Source organism: Astyanax mexicanus, chromosome 6 (genome assembly GCF_023375975.1).
Source record: "Astyanax mexicanus isolate ESR-SI-001 chromosome 6, AstMex3_surface, whole genome shotgun sequence".
In the NCBI taxonomy this organism is placed as follows: domain Eukaryota; kingdom Metazoa; phylum Chordata; class Actinopteri; order Characiformes; family Acestrorhamphidae; genus Astyanax; species Astyanax mexicanus.
Genome location: NC_064413.1, coordinates 50,426,207 through 50,442,760, shown reverse-complemented (window position 1 = coordinate 50,442,760; position 16,554 = coordinate 50,426,207). Strand labels below are relative to the sequence as shown.

At 38.6% G+C, this 16,554-nt stretch overlaps 1 long non-coding RNA gene across 1 annotated transcript in view; it reads left to right on the top strand.

Annotated features, from left to right (window-relative positions):
* Positions 1-15,836, top strand: part of LOC111193287 (uncharacterized) — a 56,303-nt gene extending 40,467 nt beyond the window's left edge. Inside the window, exon 2 of the long non-coding RNA XR_002650405.2 lies at positions 15,546-15,836. This is a non-coding gene — a long non-coding RNA (uncharacterized LOC111193287). The remainder of the gene's footprint in view (positions 1-15,545) is intronic.
* The last annotated feature ends 718 nt before the right edge of the window (positions 15,837-16,554 follow it).

The window sequence follows — 16,554 nt, the reverse complement described above, 5'->3', positions numbered from 1 at the left end:
AAAAATGGTTAAACATGCGCAAGATTTAGCGCCTCCATGCATTTTTTGATTATTTATTTGACTGGAAAATGTCACATCTGGCAACAACCAACAGAGCAAACCGAGCCGTGCCATTTCAGGCAATAGGGGTGGGGGCATTATATTATGCACAAAAATAATAACGTGCCGCTTTTAAGTAGTAGAGTAGGTGCCCCATGCAATGTTTAAAGACAAAAAAGATGAGCGTATCATGAATAATTCACATTGGGTTTTAAATTGAATAATGTCATAATTTCAACACATTTCATTCTCAGTCAATTTGGCTCCCTGCAACTGCAAAATGGTTGAGGCCTAACGCTGGCTGCGTTGTCTGCGTATGCAGAGCGGCGGCCCTGCTCCCATCAATATATGGCTCCCATCTATTGATGGGGTATCAAGTCCAGGTCCAGGGGTACCTCCCTGAAATACATTTTTGCAACTTTGTCAATTTGTCAAAATTTACTTTTTCATCCCCTCATGATGCTGCATGGCCACCTGTGGTAAAATCTCCTACACCCTACAGTTGATCAGATCATTTGATTGTACCCTTTTAGAACAATGGCCTATGTCAAAAGTGGGATTAAAGCCAACGTATTATTTCTAATCAAAATAAAATGTGATCTAGAAAATTTTAATAGCTTTTTTTAAGAAGGCGGCTACCTTTAGTAAAATAATGTCATAATGTCCATTATTCAGGGCTCATCCCCAATCGATAAGTGATGAGATTGTTACTATAAGATAAAGTGGTACCACTTTAAAATAAGACTACGTTTATAAAGGGCTTATAAATGGTTTTACAATTTATTACAGTTTATTAATGGCTACTAATCAGGTTGCCTTAAAAATCATTAATAATCAGTTATAACACATACGTAGAAATGTACGTAGACCTGTTGTTTGCCAAATAGTGAACCCACAGCCATCTATATTGTTGCCCTTTCTACGTATGTGTTATAACTGATTATTAATGATTTTTAAGGCATTTACAACCTAATTAATAACCAATAATAAATTAATTATAAACCATTTATAAACCCTTTATAAAGGTAGTCTTATTTTAAAGTGGTACCGATAAAGTTATTAAGTACTTCTTATTAAGGCTATATAAAGGCAATAAGCCTTTATATAAGCCTTTATATATAAATATTGCATAGTTGTTTAGCCTTATTGAGTTTTATTGATTTTTGTGTCACAATACTAGTTCCTGTCCCATGGCATATATATTACATATACAGTACATAGACTTCCCACCCCACCCACCACTCACACAAAACTGAACTGAACACCCCCCCCCCCCCCTTTACTCACACAAAGACTGAACTTCACCCACACACACACACACCCAGTCAGCACACAGAGGCTGACATGACTTTATTCCTTTCAGCAATATTTGCTGCACTCTTAAAAACTATAAACTCTACCTCAGTAACTGCTGTAATTATATATGTTCTATATGTTACAGTATGTCACACATCTCTGCACCTTATCCTCACTATACACTTTATTATACCGTATCGGTACTGCACTGTCCTGCCTTTAAATTGTCTCGTCTTTTGTATTTATTGTATTTATTGTTATTTAGTGTTATAATTTTATAATTTTATGTTGCACTGTCGTCACTCCTGCACTTTATGTTGTGTATTGCTTGTTGTTCTATGTTGCACCATGGTTCCGGAGGAACGTAATTTCATTACACTGTGTACCTGTACTCAGATGTAATGACAATAAAAGCCTCTTGACTTGACTTGACTAGTCTTGACGTTGATATAAACATTGACCTGAATTGGATCACAGTGTAAAATGGGGTTTAGGAGTGTGTGGATCGTACAGGAATGCTCTGGCTGAGGCAATCGTTTCTTGAGTTCCACTCCAAACTGGCCGTAAAGTCTCTTGGCTGTCTCCACTCTCAGAATCCTGAAGCCAGTGCCCCCAAAATCAGTGTGTTTTATTCGCTCGCCCGAGGAGTTTCACCAAGCCTGGGCTGAGCAGATGCCACCAAACTCCTTTCATGCTTCCGTCCAAGAGTGAACTCGGCTGGTTTTGACCCGAGACGAGTCTCTCTTCAGCTCCGTGAGCTCCTCGCTGGCGTAGATTCTGGCTCCAGGGCTTCTGAAGGACTTCATGTGTTTGAGTGGAGTCTTGGCCTCTATCTCTTTGAGCTGAGAGCTCCCAGGCTGGCACTGAGAACCCCCCGCCTGCACGCTTCCCTCTGCCTGCTCTAGCACTGCCACCATGGGGCTGCTGGCATAGTAGGACACACGAGTTCTGAGAATATGCCTCATAAAAAAAGGGCTGTAAATATTTTATATACACTACTGGTCAAAAGTTTTAGAACAGCCCTATTTTAAGTAGGCCAGGGGCAGACAAGCTGCTTTAGTCTTCTCTTCACTGCTAAAACTTAAGACTTAGGCCCAATCCCATTTCTCTTTTGTACCGTTATTCCCTGTTTTTGAGTGTAACACTTCCCCTTAGAACAAGGTTACAAATGGGAAGGTGTGAAATCCTCCCTCTAAGAATTGGGACAATCCTTCAAGCACCCGATACAGATATACAGTAGCATTATATCAGTGGAGCGCTAAAGTTCAGCAACCTAACTGCAGGTTAAGGATTCAAGGATACTTTATTGTCATTCGCATCAGATGTGGTACATGAGGTGGAACAAAATTGTAATCTCACGATCCAGTTTACACCCAAGAGCTGTTGTTAAAATAGATAATATAGATCAAATGAGATAACAAAATAAAAGAACACAATAAAAATAGAATAGAACAAATATATATATATATATATATATATAAAGATAAATACACAAAAAAATACATAGAGTAGGCAGGTAGCAGCAACATGAATTCGAGAGTTCAAGTTTTGCTATAGCAGCATGATAATGTGAATGAACTAGTTAACTTTAGAGTTTATTTGATCATATGTCTCCAAAAAGGGGTGAGGTGGTGCAGATTTTGTTTTTTAATTATTGTCCATTCCTTAATTCCTCTTTGATGAGGAGCTAAAAAATTAAAAAATTTTAATTAACTTTTATTTTATTTTATTTTATGTTTCTGATCCACCTTAAATACTGTAGCCTCTGCCATCTGTTGCACCATTTAAGAGACCAGTTAAAATGATAATTTTCTCAGATTTTACTATAAAATAGTTAAACAGCTCTGGAAAAATGAAGAGACCACTTCAGTTTCTGAATCAGTTTCTCTGATTTTGCTATTTATAGGTTTATGTTTGAGTAAAATGAACATTGTTGTTTTATTCTATAAACTACGGACAATATTTCTCCCAAATTCCAAATACAAATATTGTCATTTAGAGCATTTATTTGCAGAAAATGAGAAACGGCTGAAATAAAAAAAAACAGACGCAGAGCTTTCAGATCTCAAATAATGCAAAGAAAACAAGTTCATATTCATAAAGTTTTAAGAGTTCAGAAATCAATATTTGAAGGAATAAAGCTGTTTTTTAATCACAGTTTTCATGCATCTTGGCATCATGTTCTCCTCCACCAGTCTTACACACTGCTTTTGGATAACTTTATGCTGCTTTACTCCTGGTGCAAAAAATCAAGCAGTTCAGTTTGGTGGTTTGATGGCTTGTGATCATCCATCTTCCTCTTGATTATATTCCAGAGTTTTTTTAATTTGGTAAAATCAAAGAAACTCTAATTAATAATTTTAAGTGCTCTGTTTTTTTTTTCCAGAGCTGAATGCCTAAGTAACATAAATATTGTTGTTTTATTTAATAAACTACTGACAATATTCTTCCAAATTTCTAATATAAATATTGTCATTTAAAGCATTTATTTGCAGAAAATAAAGGAAGATGGATGATCACAAGCCATCAAACAAAGCTAAACTGCTTGAATGTTTGTGACAGGAGTGGCATAAGGTCACCCAAAAGCAGTGTGAAAGACTTGTGGAGAGCATTCATTTCTGAACTTTTTATGAGTTAAAATATTAGTATTGTTGTTGTTTGTGACTAAAAATGATCTTTCTGAAAGCACTCCATCTTTTTCACTATGTTGAATTTTTTTGCAAAATTTTATCAGTGGTTCATAGAATAAAACAGCAATGTTCATTTTATTCAAACATAAACCTGCAAATAGTAAAATAAGAGAAACTGTTCATTTTGAAGTGTTATTATTGTATGTCCTTCAGAATAACCAGGCTATCTTCGTCTCCCACTGTTTGAATGCTGCGTTATTCACTCTGGATAAAGGTTTGTTCTAAAGGACTAAATATATATGTAGCCTAATGATGTTTTCTACACTACCTAAGAGAGGCGGAGACATATTGTCTCTAAAAACCCGGTTCTGAGGTCTGAAGGTTGACAAGTACAGTGTAATTACCTGAAGAGTGTATTGCTTCCTGCAGGAGCGTCTGACAGGAGATCAGAAAGAGAGGGAGCACCAGCTTCATCTAGGCAAGAGTAGCATTCAGTACTTGTAAGTGTGTGTGTGTGAGTGTGAGTGTGTGTGAGAGAGAGAGTGTCTGAGTGTTTTATAGCAATATTTCACACAAGCGTTAACATGACAGCTGGTGCGATAATGTGTTTCATTATCAGGAAGGAACTGCTTTTGTCAATTATGTGGTGCTGTTTTATTGTTATTACGATGCAGAGAAGGTGAGACCTTTGCAGGATGTGGGGTGATGTCAGTGTCGTTAAGCTGCCTGATGCACAGATCGGCTCTACTGCAGTGGAGGGAGGAGGGGTGTATATATATATATATATATATATATATATATATATATACAGGGGTTGGAAAATGAAACTGAAACACCTGGTTTTAGAGCACAATAATTTATTGTGGTGACGGACAGTTCTGGTGGAAACAGGAGAGTTGAGGTGCACATTGAATTCTGCCGTGATTTGATCAGCCGTGGTTTTATGTTTTTTGGATACAATCCGGGTTAGCACCCGAACATCCCTTTCAGACAGCTTCCTCTTACAGCGTCCACAGTTAATCCTGTTGGATGTGGTTGGTCCTTCTTGGTGGTATGCTGACATTACCCTGGATACCGTGGTTCTTGATGCATCACAAAGACTTGCTGTCTTGGTCACAGATGCTCCAGCAAGACGTGCACCAACAATTTGTCCTCTTTTGAACTCTGGTATGTCACCCATAATGTTGTGTGCATTGCAATATTTTGAGCAAAACTGTGCTCTTACCCTGCTAATTGAACCTTCACACTCTGCTCTTACTGGTGCAATGTGCAATTAATGAAGATTGGCCACCAGTCTGCTCCAATTTAGCCATGAAACCTCCCTAAACACTAAAATGACAGGTGTTTCAGTTTCATTGTTCAACCTCTGTAGCTATAAATATACTGGATCTGTGGAAAAGGGTATATATATATATATATATATACAGCTCTGGAAAAAAAATAAGACACCACTTAAAAACGATGAGTTTCTTTAATTTTACCAAATTGAAAACCTCTGGAATATAATCAAGAGGAAGATGGATGATCACAAGCCATCAAACCAAGCTGAACTGCTTGATTTTTTGTACCAGGAGTAAAGCAGCATAAAGTTATCCAAAAGCAGTGTGTAAGACTGGTGGAGGAGAACATGATGCCAAGATGCATGAAAACTGTGATTAAAAACAGGGTTATTCCACCAAATATTGATTTCTGAACTCTTAAAACTTTATGAATATGAAGTTGTTTTCTTTGCATTATTTGAGGTCTGAAAGCTCTGCATCTTTTTTGTTATTTCAGCCATTTCTCATTTTTTGCATAAAAATAAATGCTCTAAATGACGATATTTTTATTTGGAATTTGGGAGAAATGTTGTCTGTAGTTTATAGAATAAAACAACAAGTTTTTTTTTTCCAGAGCTGTATATATACTAGCATTTTAAAAAAAATAGAATATCATTGAAAAGTTACTTTATTTCAGTAATTCAGTTCAAAATATGAAACTCATATATTATATAGATGTATTATACATAGAATGATCTATTTTAAGTGGGGTTTTTTTTCTTTTACTGTTAATAATTATGACTTACAGCTAATAGAAACTCAAAAATAAGTATTTCAGAAAATTTGAATATTATATACGAACAAATTGGTACTTTTGGCAGTGTGGGCAGTGTGCCAAGTCCTGCTGGAAAATGAAATCGGCATCTCCATAAAAGTTGTCAGCAGCAGAGGGAAGCATGGTGTGCTGTAAGATTTTGTGGGAAAACAAAACTGCACTGACTTTAGAAAAAGTATTAATTCATTTTCATTTGGAAATCAAGGGACCAGAGTCAGAGTCACAAAGACACCAAGCTGCTTGAGGTCTAGTGTGACGTTTCCACAATCAGTTGATGGTTTGGAGAGACATTGTAATTGTCATCAGCCATCCTGATATAAGAAAAGGTCGTTTTTAGAAGCTCAGGAGATCATTCCACTTAAACACAACACAACACCCACCAATGAGACAGTGTGGAGATGTGCTTCTGTATATCTGTACTTTATATATATATATATATATATATATATATTTATTTACTTACCTCGAGGTCAGGGTAATTATTAGTTGAAGTGCATGATGGGTAGGCTGTGGCTGTTTGCGTGGGCGGCGGCATTTATCCGCCTTTTATTTATTATAATTTTGTATAAGTGTGTTAGCGCTTAGCGAGCTAATGACAGAGGGGGGGGGGGGGGGAAGAAAGGAACTCATGTGTCTCAGCAGGGAATCACAGGTAGCCTTGTATTAAAAATCAGCTAATGTGTTTAAATCGCGATCGGCGCGCCGGCAGACGCTTATTTTAAGGGTGTAAGTGGTGTAGATGGTAAGACTGAATTAGACTAAAAGGCTTTTAGAGAGCAGAGCCGAAGGTGTCGCAGGAGGGACGGGAAGTGATAATGCTCCTCTCCGTCTCGCGCCAGGAACAGAAACAAAAGCTATGGAGAGAGAAAAAAGGGAGGGATTAAGAGAGGGAGATGAGATGGAAGGAGATGAAAAAGGCAGCAATCGCAAACTGAATATGTGCATATCCATTTACTGCGGTTTATGATTCCCATTCCTCCCCCTGCTTTCTCTCCGTGACGTGAAAAGGATCTTTACTAATGACACGAATGAGTCATGATTCATTTTTGGCACGGCTAATGGGGTTAGCACCGCGCGTCCTCGCGAGGGAGTGTATCACTCACATTTAGCACCAACTCTCAGATGAAGATGTGCGTTTGGATTTCTCAGACGAGGCCTTTTGTTCAGTCCATAATGGCGCCCCCCTCTCTCTCTATCTCTTTCTTTCTCTCTCTCTCTCTCTCGCCGTCGAGTCGCTGAGTTAAGAGTGCCGCTCGCTGTATTAATCAAGCCTAGTTATTGCCAGGACTTTACATTATTGATCACAGGGGCGGCGGGCGGAGACAACAGCAATGAGGCAGTAAAGGAGATAAACATGAGGTTAGCAGCTCCAATCAGTCATCCACTCTTTCTTCACACTGGTCTAAAATGCTAATAGATGAGTATAAAAACCAGCCCTGCTTCTCTTCAGTGAAAGTTTCAGTTTTACTCTCAGAAAGATCATTTTAACCCTCCTTTTATGTTCATTTGTCAGGAACAGCAGTGATTAACTTTCCAAAAGATGTCTGAAATAAAAAAAAAGTCATTTTAAAGCTCTCCATTCACACGTAAACTTCACAAAAAGGTAAGGTACCTTCACAGATTGATTGATAGATTTGTGCTATACAGGGGCATCTTAAAAAAATATATAAAAATCATAGAAAAGTCACTTTATTTCAGTAATTCAATTCAAATGTAAATCTCATAAACAGCTCTGAAAAACATTAAGAGGCCATTCAATTTTTGAATCAGTTTCTCTGATTTTGCTATTTATAGGTTTATGTTTGAGTAAAATGAACATTGTAGTTTTATTCTATAGACTACTTGAAACATTTCTCCCGAATTCCAAATAAAAATATTGTCATTTAGAGCATTTATTTACAGAAAATGAGAAATAAAAACAAGTTCATATTCATAAAGTTTTAAGAGTTCAGAAAAAAAAACAATATTTGGTGGAATTACTCTGTTATTTAAGCACTGTTTTAATGCATCTTGGCATCATGTTCTCCTCCACCAGTCTTACACACTGCTTTTGGATAACTTTATGCCTTTACTCCTGGTGCAAAAATTCAAGCAGTTCAGCTTGGTTTTATTGCTTGTGATCATCCATCTTCCTCTTGATATATATATTCCAGAGGTTTTCAATTTGGTAAAATCAAAGAAACTCATACTTTTTAAGTGGTATTTTATATATTTTTCCAGAGCTATATTATGTACATAGATGTATTACACACAGAGTGATTTTTAACGTTTTTTTATTGTTGATGGTTTTTTTTGGATGATTACAGCCAATAAAAACCCAAAATTCAGTGTCTTAGAAAATAAGAAAAATATATAAGACCATTTGGTATATATTTTTGCAGTTAATATGTTAAATTGCATTTATTTTAATATGTAAAATTGTATTTTTTTAAAACTTCAATTTTACAGATTTGTGAAACTAACTGAAAACTAAATTAGGAATCTTCAAAATGGTTCATTCAAAGGGTGGGAAAAAACAAACTTTTATTGAATTAATTTTTATTTAAAAAAAAAGTAATAAAAAAGTGAAAAGCAGCAAAAAAATAATACATCCGAGCGCCGCCATCACTGAACTGAAAATAACATAGACATATATATACATAGACTCCGCATAGTGTAGCAGCCAGCGCCAGGAGTAATGGCGGTGCTCAGAGCTGAAGCTAGCATTATGGGATGTAAACAGTGGTTTATAATAAGCTTCTTGTGCAGTTTTTAAGTTATTAATGCCTCGTTTTAAATGTCAGGGCTCTCCAGATTCTAGCAAGGAGGTGTGGAGCTACTTTGAGCTGGATAACGGTGAAAAAAGCGATTAATCAGGGAAAATTATTCCCCGTATCACCCAGTCTGAAGGGTGTTTAGACAAACTGTTAAAATTTCTGGATCTCAGAAAGCTGTGGGAGAACAGAGGTGTGCTATTCATCAAAGGTAAGAACTTTTAATCATGATTTACTACAGCAAAAGTCCATTTTACAATGGAGTTCTCCTTTAAAAGATAAATACCCAATAAAAAAATCCCAAATCACACTAAACTCTATTAGGAATCGTTCAGTAGCTCAAAAAGCGTTCCAGGCTGTCGATTTGGTGGTTAGAGAGAATTTCCTGATCACGTTATGAGAGCAGCGGAGAGCTGTTAGACTGATGAAGAGCTTTAGATATTAAAGTCAGAGGCAGATAGAGGCAGCAGTTCAGAGCAGAGAGGGGAGTCGCAGTGCCGTCTCTCGGTGGGGGTCTGCTGCAAACACACAGCGGGACTGTAGCCCACCAACCCACCCGAGCGGTGTGTGTGTTTGTGTGTGTGTGTGGTGAGGTCTGCACACACTGCGTTTGATGTGTGAGATTTGTCTGCTGTGAGGAAGCAGGAGCTCATCGCTAGTTTCACCCTGGGATCACTAACCGCCCATTTATATCACTCCACACTCATATCACCCTCCATCTATATCACTCCCTATTTATATCACTCCTAATTTATATCAACAGAAGTTACAGATTTCTGTGTACTGCTTGAATAAATAGTGTGAAAGACTACAGCAGCAGCAAAACTGTAGTTTGTGTGTAAAAGTGTGTGGAGCCTTAACCCTTTTGTGGTGTTCGGGTCTGTGGGACCCCTTTTTCATTTTTCATCAAATGATACTAAAAAAAATATTTTTTCTAACCCAAACTCATTGGCATTGGCTCATTTTTTTGTAAAAAAAACATATATCAAACACATTTTTGATAAACACACACTGTACACCCCCCTGCCCCCCCCCCCCCCCCCCCCCCTACACATTTATATGTATATTTATTTATATGGCCAAGGGCTAATAAACATTGCTTCATTTGTAAATTTGAAACTAAACAAATTTTCTACTCATATCTTGAGTTTAATTCATTTTCTTTTACATTTTATTAAAAAAACTAATAAAAAAAGAGTAGCACTTTTTGAAAGAAATGTAACATAAGAAAGGTAAAGGGCAAATATTAACCATGTAAGCTGTTTATATTGCTTGCAATTTAGGTGAAGCAAGCATGTGTAAAGCATTTTAATGTAAAATTGCTTAATTTTGCTGAATTAAATACAGATAACAAAGTAAATGAGTAGCAAAAATATGAACACCACACAAGGGTTAAACACAGCTCTGGAAAAAAATAAGAATCCACTTAAAACTATGCATTTCTTTGATTTTACCAATTTTGAAAACCTCTGGAATATAATCAAGAGGAAGATGGATGATTACAAGGCATTAAACCAAACTGAACTGCTTGAATTTGAGTAACATAAAGTTATCCAAAAGCAGTGTGTAAGACTGGTGGAGGAGAACATGATGCCAAGATGCATGAAAACTGTGATTAAAAAACCAGGGTTATTCCACCAAATATTGATTTCTGAACTTTTAAAACGTTATGAATATGAACTTTTCTTTTTCTGCAAATAAATGCTCTAAATGACAAAACATTTCTTCCAAATTACAAATAAAATATTAAGTAGTTTATAGTATAAAACAACAATGTTAATTTTACTCAAATATATACCTATAAATAGCAAAATCCGAGAAACTGATACAGAAAATGCAAGTGAGTGAAGCAAGCAATATCTAGACTAAAACTGTAAAAATAAACACAGTACATTTTAGCACATTGGAAAGAAGGAACTGGGAATGAGAGGAACTGGGATTGGGAGAAAGTCAGAGACTGCATGAGCGAGAGAGTTATAGAGTAAGGGTTATAAAGTGAGATGAAAGAGTGTAAGAGTTAGAAAGAAGGAGTCAGAGTGAGTGAGAGTGAGTGAGAGTTAGAAAGAGACTGAGGGAGTTAGAGAGAGAGAGGTAACACTGAGAGAGAGTGAGTAAGAAAGTAAGATAAGGATAAAAAATATGGAGTCAGAAAACTCAGGAGGGGAGAGTGAAATATATAATGGGAAAAGGACAGACTTTGAGACAGAGAGAGGGAGAGTTCTCTCTGTGTGTGTGTTAGAGAGAGAGCGCTAGTAAGAATTATGGAGGGAGAGAGAGAGAGAGAGAGGGGGGGGGGTGTTAATGAGTGTGAGAGAGAAATAGTGAGAGAGAGTGAGAATGTGAGAAATTTAGAAAGTTGTGAAACAAAGTCAGAGTACGAGAGATTTTGCTCTAGAGAGAGAGTGTTGAGTTGGAGAGCACCAGAGAGAGAACGAGTGAGAGTTAATGAGTGTGAGAGAGAGTCAGTGAGAGAAAGAGTTAGTGAGAGAGACAGACAACAGACCAGAGACAGAGCTGCACTTCCTTACAGAATGTCCCAAATATTCCCAGATTAGAACCCAATTCTACACCAAATTCACCCACAAATACCTGCATTTAAAAACATCCCCGATCCAGAAAAACTCCCCTACCTGCTGGGGGAACACAGTGAGTGCTGCACTCTGGCAGCGCAGTACGTCCAGGCCTGCCACAGCCTGAGGGACAGTGAGTGACCACAGATACACTGCTGTACAGAACTACAAGCTCTATTACTCTTTATTATAAATCATATGTTTTTTTTTTTTTTTTTCTTATAATAATTAATTTAATTGTTTACTTAAACGTGTGTTCAAATTTACCTGTACAGTTATCTTATGTTAAATTTTGTCAGGAATATATATATATTTGTTAATCACAGCTTTGGCAATACAAATGTGAAAATTTGTCATGCTAATAAAGCAACTTTGAATTTGAATTTGAATTTGAGTAAGGGACTGAGAAAGAAGGAGAGAGAGTGAGAATGTGAGATTTAGTGAGAGAGAATTAGAGTTAGAGTTGTGAAACAGAGTCAGAGTATGAGATATTTTGTTCTAGAGAAAGAGAGAGAGAGAGAGAATGAGTGAGAGAGTTAATGAGTGTGGGAGAGAGTCAGTGAAAGAAAGAGTAAGAGAGAGAAAGAAGGAGAGAAAATGAGAATGTGGGAGAGGAGAGAGAAAGCGAGAGAGTTAGTGAGACTTAGGAAGAGACAAAAAGCGAGAGAGAGAGAGTGTCAACGATTGTAAGAGAGTCGGTGAGAGAAAGAGTTAGTGAGAGAGAGAGAGAGAGAGAGAGTAAGGGACCAAGAAAGAAGGAGAGAGAGTGAGAATGTGAGATTTAGTGAGAGTTATAGAGAGAGAGTGTTAGTGAGACCTAGGAAGAGACAGAGAGAGCAAGAGAGAGTGTTAATGAGTATAAAAGAGAGTCTGTGAAAGAAAGAGTTAGTGAGAGAGTAAGGGAGAGAAACAAGGAGAGAAATTGAGAATGTGAGAGAGAGAGAAAGCGAAAGAGTTAGTGAGACTTAGAGAGAGACAGAGAAAGTGAGAGAGTCAATGAGTGTGAGAGAGTCAGTGAGAAAGAGAAAAGAGAGAATGAGAATGTGAAAGTTAGAGAGAGAGAATGAGAGAAAGTTAGTGAGACTTAGAGAGAGAGAGAGAAAGAGAGATAGTGAGACCTAGTGAGAAAGAGAGAGAGAGAGAGACTTAGCGAAAGACAAAGTGAGAGAGTCAATGAGTGTGAGAGTCAGTGAGAGAGAGAAAAGAGAGAATGAAAATGTGAAAGTTAGAGAGAGAGAATGAGAGAAAGTTAGTGAGACTTAGAGAGAGAGAGAGAGAGAGAGAGAGAGAAAGAGAGATAGTGAGACTTAGTAACAAAAGAGAGAGAGAGAGATCGTGAGAGAAAGAGAGAAAGCAAAAGAGTAAGTGAGACTTAGTGAGAGAGAGAGAGACAGAGAAAGTGAGAGTCAGTGAGAGAAAGAGAGTTTGTAAGTGAGAGAATTAGAGAGTTGCGAAACCAAGTGAGAGTATGAGAGATTTAGCTATAGAGAGAGTTTGCGAGAGATAGAGAGCGCGAGAGTTACTGAGAGAGAGAAGCTGTTAGAGAAGAACACTTACAGAGATGATGGATGTTGTTGTTGGTGAAGCTTTGCATGCACTTAAAACATTTCACCACTGTTCATACACCTCCAAAACAGATGGTCACCTTCCACTGATGAGAGAAAGGAGGTGTGAAAAATGTGAAGAGACGAGAGTGCAGGCTCAGACTGAGGCGCGAGAGGAGCGAGAGGCCAGGAGACAGCGTGCGAGAGCATCACAGTGAGGAATAAACAGCAGAACAGAGGAACAGCAGCAGATATTGATTTTACAGCAGGTTTTATGCTGGATGTTCAGCATGCAGATGGATGAGTCCAGGATTTAAAAGCTGTGAAATTCTGATCAGCTCAGACTCTCAGCATTTCTTACCATATGTCTCTTCTACTCCTGATATATACAGCCATGCACGTCTTTACACCCGTTTCAGAGGACTAGATACAATATTTCCCTGCTGATTTTATTTTATATATTAAATGTGTTTAAATCTTATATATTTTTGTTATCTTTGTAATCTTTAGATCTTTAGAAAAAATGTTGAGATAGTGAATATAATGCTAAAAAGTGATATATGTGTTTTTTTAGGGGCGTGACGAGACATTTCTCTCATGAGATGAGAGACACGATTTTGAGATCACAAGAACAAGATTTTAACAATAGTTTTTAACAAAAAATTCTTTTTTTTAGTTCAAAGTTTATATATGATTGAAAATATTTTATCTGACAAAAACGGATGGAAAAAATTGATGTCAATCATGCAATTCCCCTTAAGGGTTATATACAGACCTGGCAACTTATCCCCTTCAGTGAGGGTTCTGAATTCAACTGGCAATCCCAGTGTATAAGTGTATAAGTGTATAAATATAAGTGTCCTCTACAGACCTGGCAACCTGTGCATCTTAGAACTATTGCCAGAATCCCCCCAGTGAAAGTTCTGTATTTAACTGGCAATCCCCAGTTAAGGTTCCATACAGACCTGGCAACCTATGCGCCTAAGTACTATTGTCGAAATTCCCCCAGTGAAGGTTCTGTATTCAACTAGCAATCCCCCTTAAGGGTTCTATACAGACCTGGCAACTTATGCACCTTAGAACTATTTCCCCTTGAGGGTTCTATACAGACCTGGCAACCAATGCACCTAAGAACTATTGTCAGAATCCCCCTAGTGAAGGTTCTGTGTTAAACTGGCAATCCCAGCTGAGAGTCATATACAGACCTGGCAACTTATGCCCCTTGGAACTATTGTCAGAATCTCCCACCAGTAAGGGTTTTGTATTCAACTGGCAATGCCATTAGGAGTTCTACACAGACCAGGAAATCCATGCATCTTAGCTCTATCGTCAGAATCCTCCCAATGAGGGTTTTGTGTTCAATAGCCCATGGCGATTCTGTGTGTACCTGGCAATCTATGCACCTTTAGAACTTTTGCCCCTTAAGGGTTCTATACAGACCTGGCAACCCATGCACCTTAAAACTATTGTCAGCAGTGAGGGCTCTGTATTCAACTGTATTCTCTCTTGAGGAATATGTACAGACCTGGCAACCTGTGTAGCTTAGAACTGTTGCCAAAATTCCTCTCCAGTGAGAGTTCTGTATTCAACTGGCAGTCCTCATTGAGGGTTCTATACACACATGGCAACTTAGGCACCTCAGGACTATTGCTATTATCAGAATCCCCCCAGTGAGGGATCTGTATTCAAACGGCAATCCCACTTAAGGGTTCTATACAGACCTGGCAACCTGTGCACCTTATAATTATTATAAAAATTCTCCCTAGTGAAGGTTCTGTATTCAATTGGCAATCCCTCATGAGGATTATGTACAGACCTGGAAACCTATGCACCTTAGAACTACTGTCAGAATCAGTGAGGGTTTTGTATTCATGCAACATAAGGGTTCTACATAGACCTGGCAACTTATGCACCTTGAAACTATTTCCACTTGAGGGTTCTATACAGACCTGGCAACTTATGCACCTAAGAAATATTGTCAGAATGCCACCCAGTGAAGGTTCTGTGTTAAACTGGCAATGCCCGCTGAGGGTCTTTTACAGACATGGCAACTTATGCACCTTAGCTCTGTCATGTCAGAATCCTCACAGTGAGTGTTCTACAAAGACCTGGCAACCTATGCGCCTTAGAACTATTTCCCCATAAGGGTTCTATACAAACCTTTGCATCTAAGCACTATTTCCAGAATCCCCCCAGTGAGGGTTTTGTATTCAGTGGCCCATGAGGGTTCTGTACATACCTGGCAACCTATGCACCTTAGAACTATTGACACTTAAGAGTTCTATACAGACCTGGCAACCTGTGCACCTTAGATCTATTGTCAGAATTCCCCCAGTGATGGTTTTCTATTCAACCGCATGTCTTTTAATATTAAACCCAAATGTTTTCAGTCTACAGCATTAATAAAAGGTTTGGCCTCCCTGTTCCAATACTTTTAAGTGGACTGTATGCATGCAGTTTGTACGCTGCTAACTAGTAGCATATTAGCTTGCATTGTTTATTAGCCTGTTAGCTGTTGTAACTCCTGTGTAAAAGTAAAGAAAGTGAAACGACCAAAGACTCATATCAGATCTGACCAGACGCTTAAAGTTCCTCACCATATGCTGCTTCTCCTCGCAGGTCAATATTTGCTCAACGTGTGAGGCTTTAACCTGGAAACCGGCTGCAGACAGCAGCGAGAAAATGAAGATCCAGGAGAACACCAAGGAGCCAATTAACGTGGCCGGAGCATCCGGATCAGCCGGCGAGACCGGGCCCAGTCCTCCGGGCCTCTAATTATAAAGCCTCTCGGCACGGCCTTCGCTACTACACTGTGAGTAATGGAGCACCAGATGCAGGAACTCACACTCGACTCACACTCGCTCACACACAGCGAGAGTGCTTAATCCTCAATAAAACCACTTTTCTACAGCCACGTCCAGCCTGTGTTTAACATAGGATGTAGAGGAGAGGTGTTTGACATGGGTTTAAGCCTGGGAGAGTGTGTTATTACATGTGTTTTGCTGAATTATTGAAATATAATTGATTAATTTCATAATTAATTACAGTCTTATGCTGAATCAGTGACCAAATGGGAAACTCACCGCTACCCAGTGGAAAATATACATGTTGTCGATTATGCAACTGAGTGGTCCAGCGGTCTAAAGCGCTGCCACTATAAGCATGAGGACACAAGTTTGAACCCCCCCTCATGCAGCTTTGCCATCAAGCTGCCGGCGCTCAGAGGAGCACAATTGGCCCTGCTCCCTCCGGGTGAGAAGATGGTGCTCTCTCCTCACATCACTCCTTGGGTGATGTCCGCAGCACAGGGCATCTGTGAGCTGATGTATCAGAACCCAGCCCTTGTGCTTTCCTCCAAGCAAGCTAAAGAAGCAGTGGCTGGCTTCACATGAATGGGAGGAGACGTGTGTTATTCTTCACCCTCCTGGTGTGTTGGGGCATCACTAGTGATAGGAGGAGTCCTAGTGAGTGGGTTGGGTAATTGGCAGTGTAAATTGGGGAGAAAATGGAGAAAAAAAAAACAAACAAAAAAAACCAACCAGAACGAGATCAGTTAGAGGTCATGGTCTCGGTCTGGTCCCAAATGAACTCTGGAGCGGTTCGCTTGTGTTCAGAACGTGATCCGCTC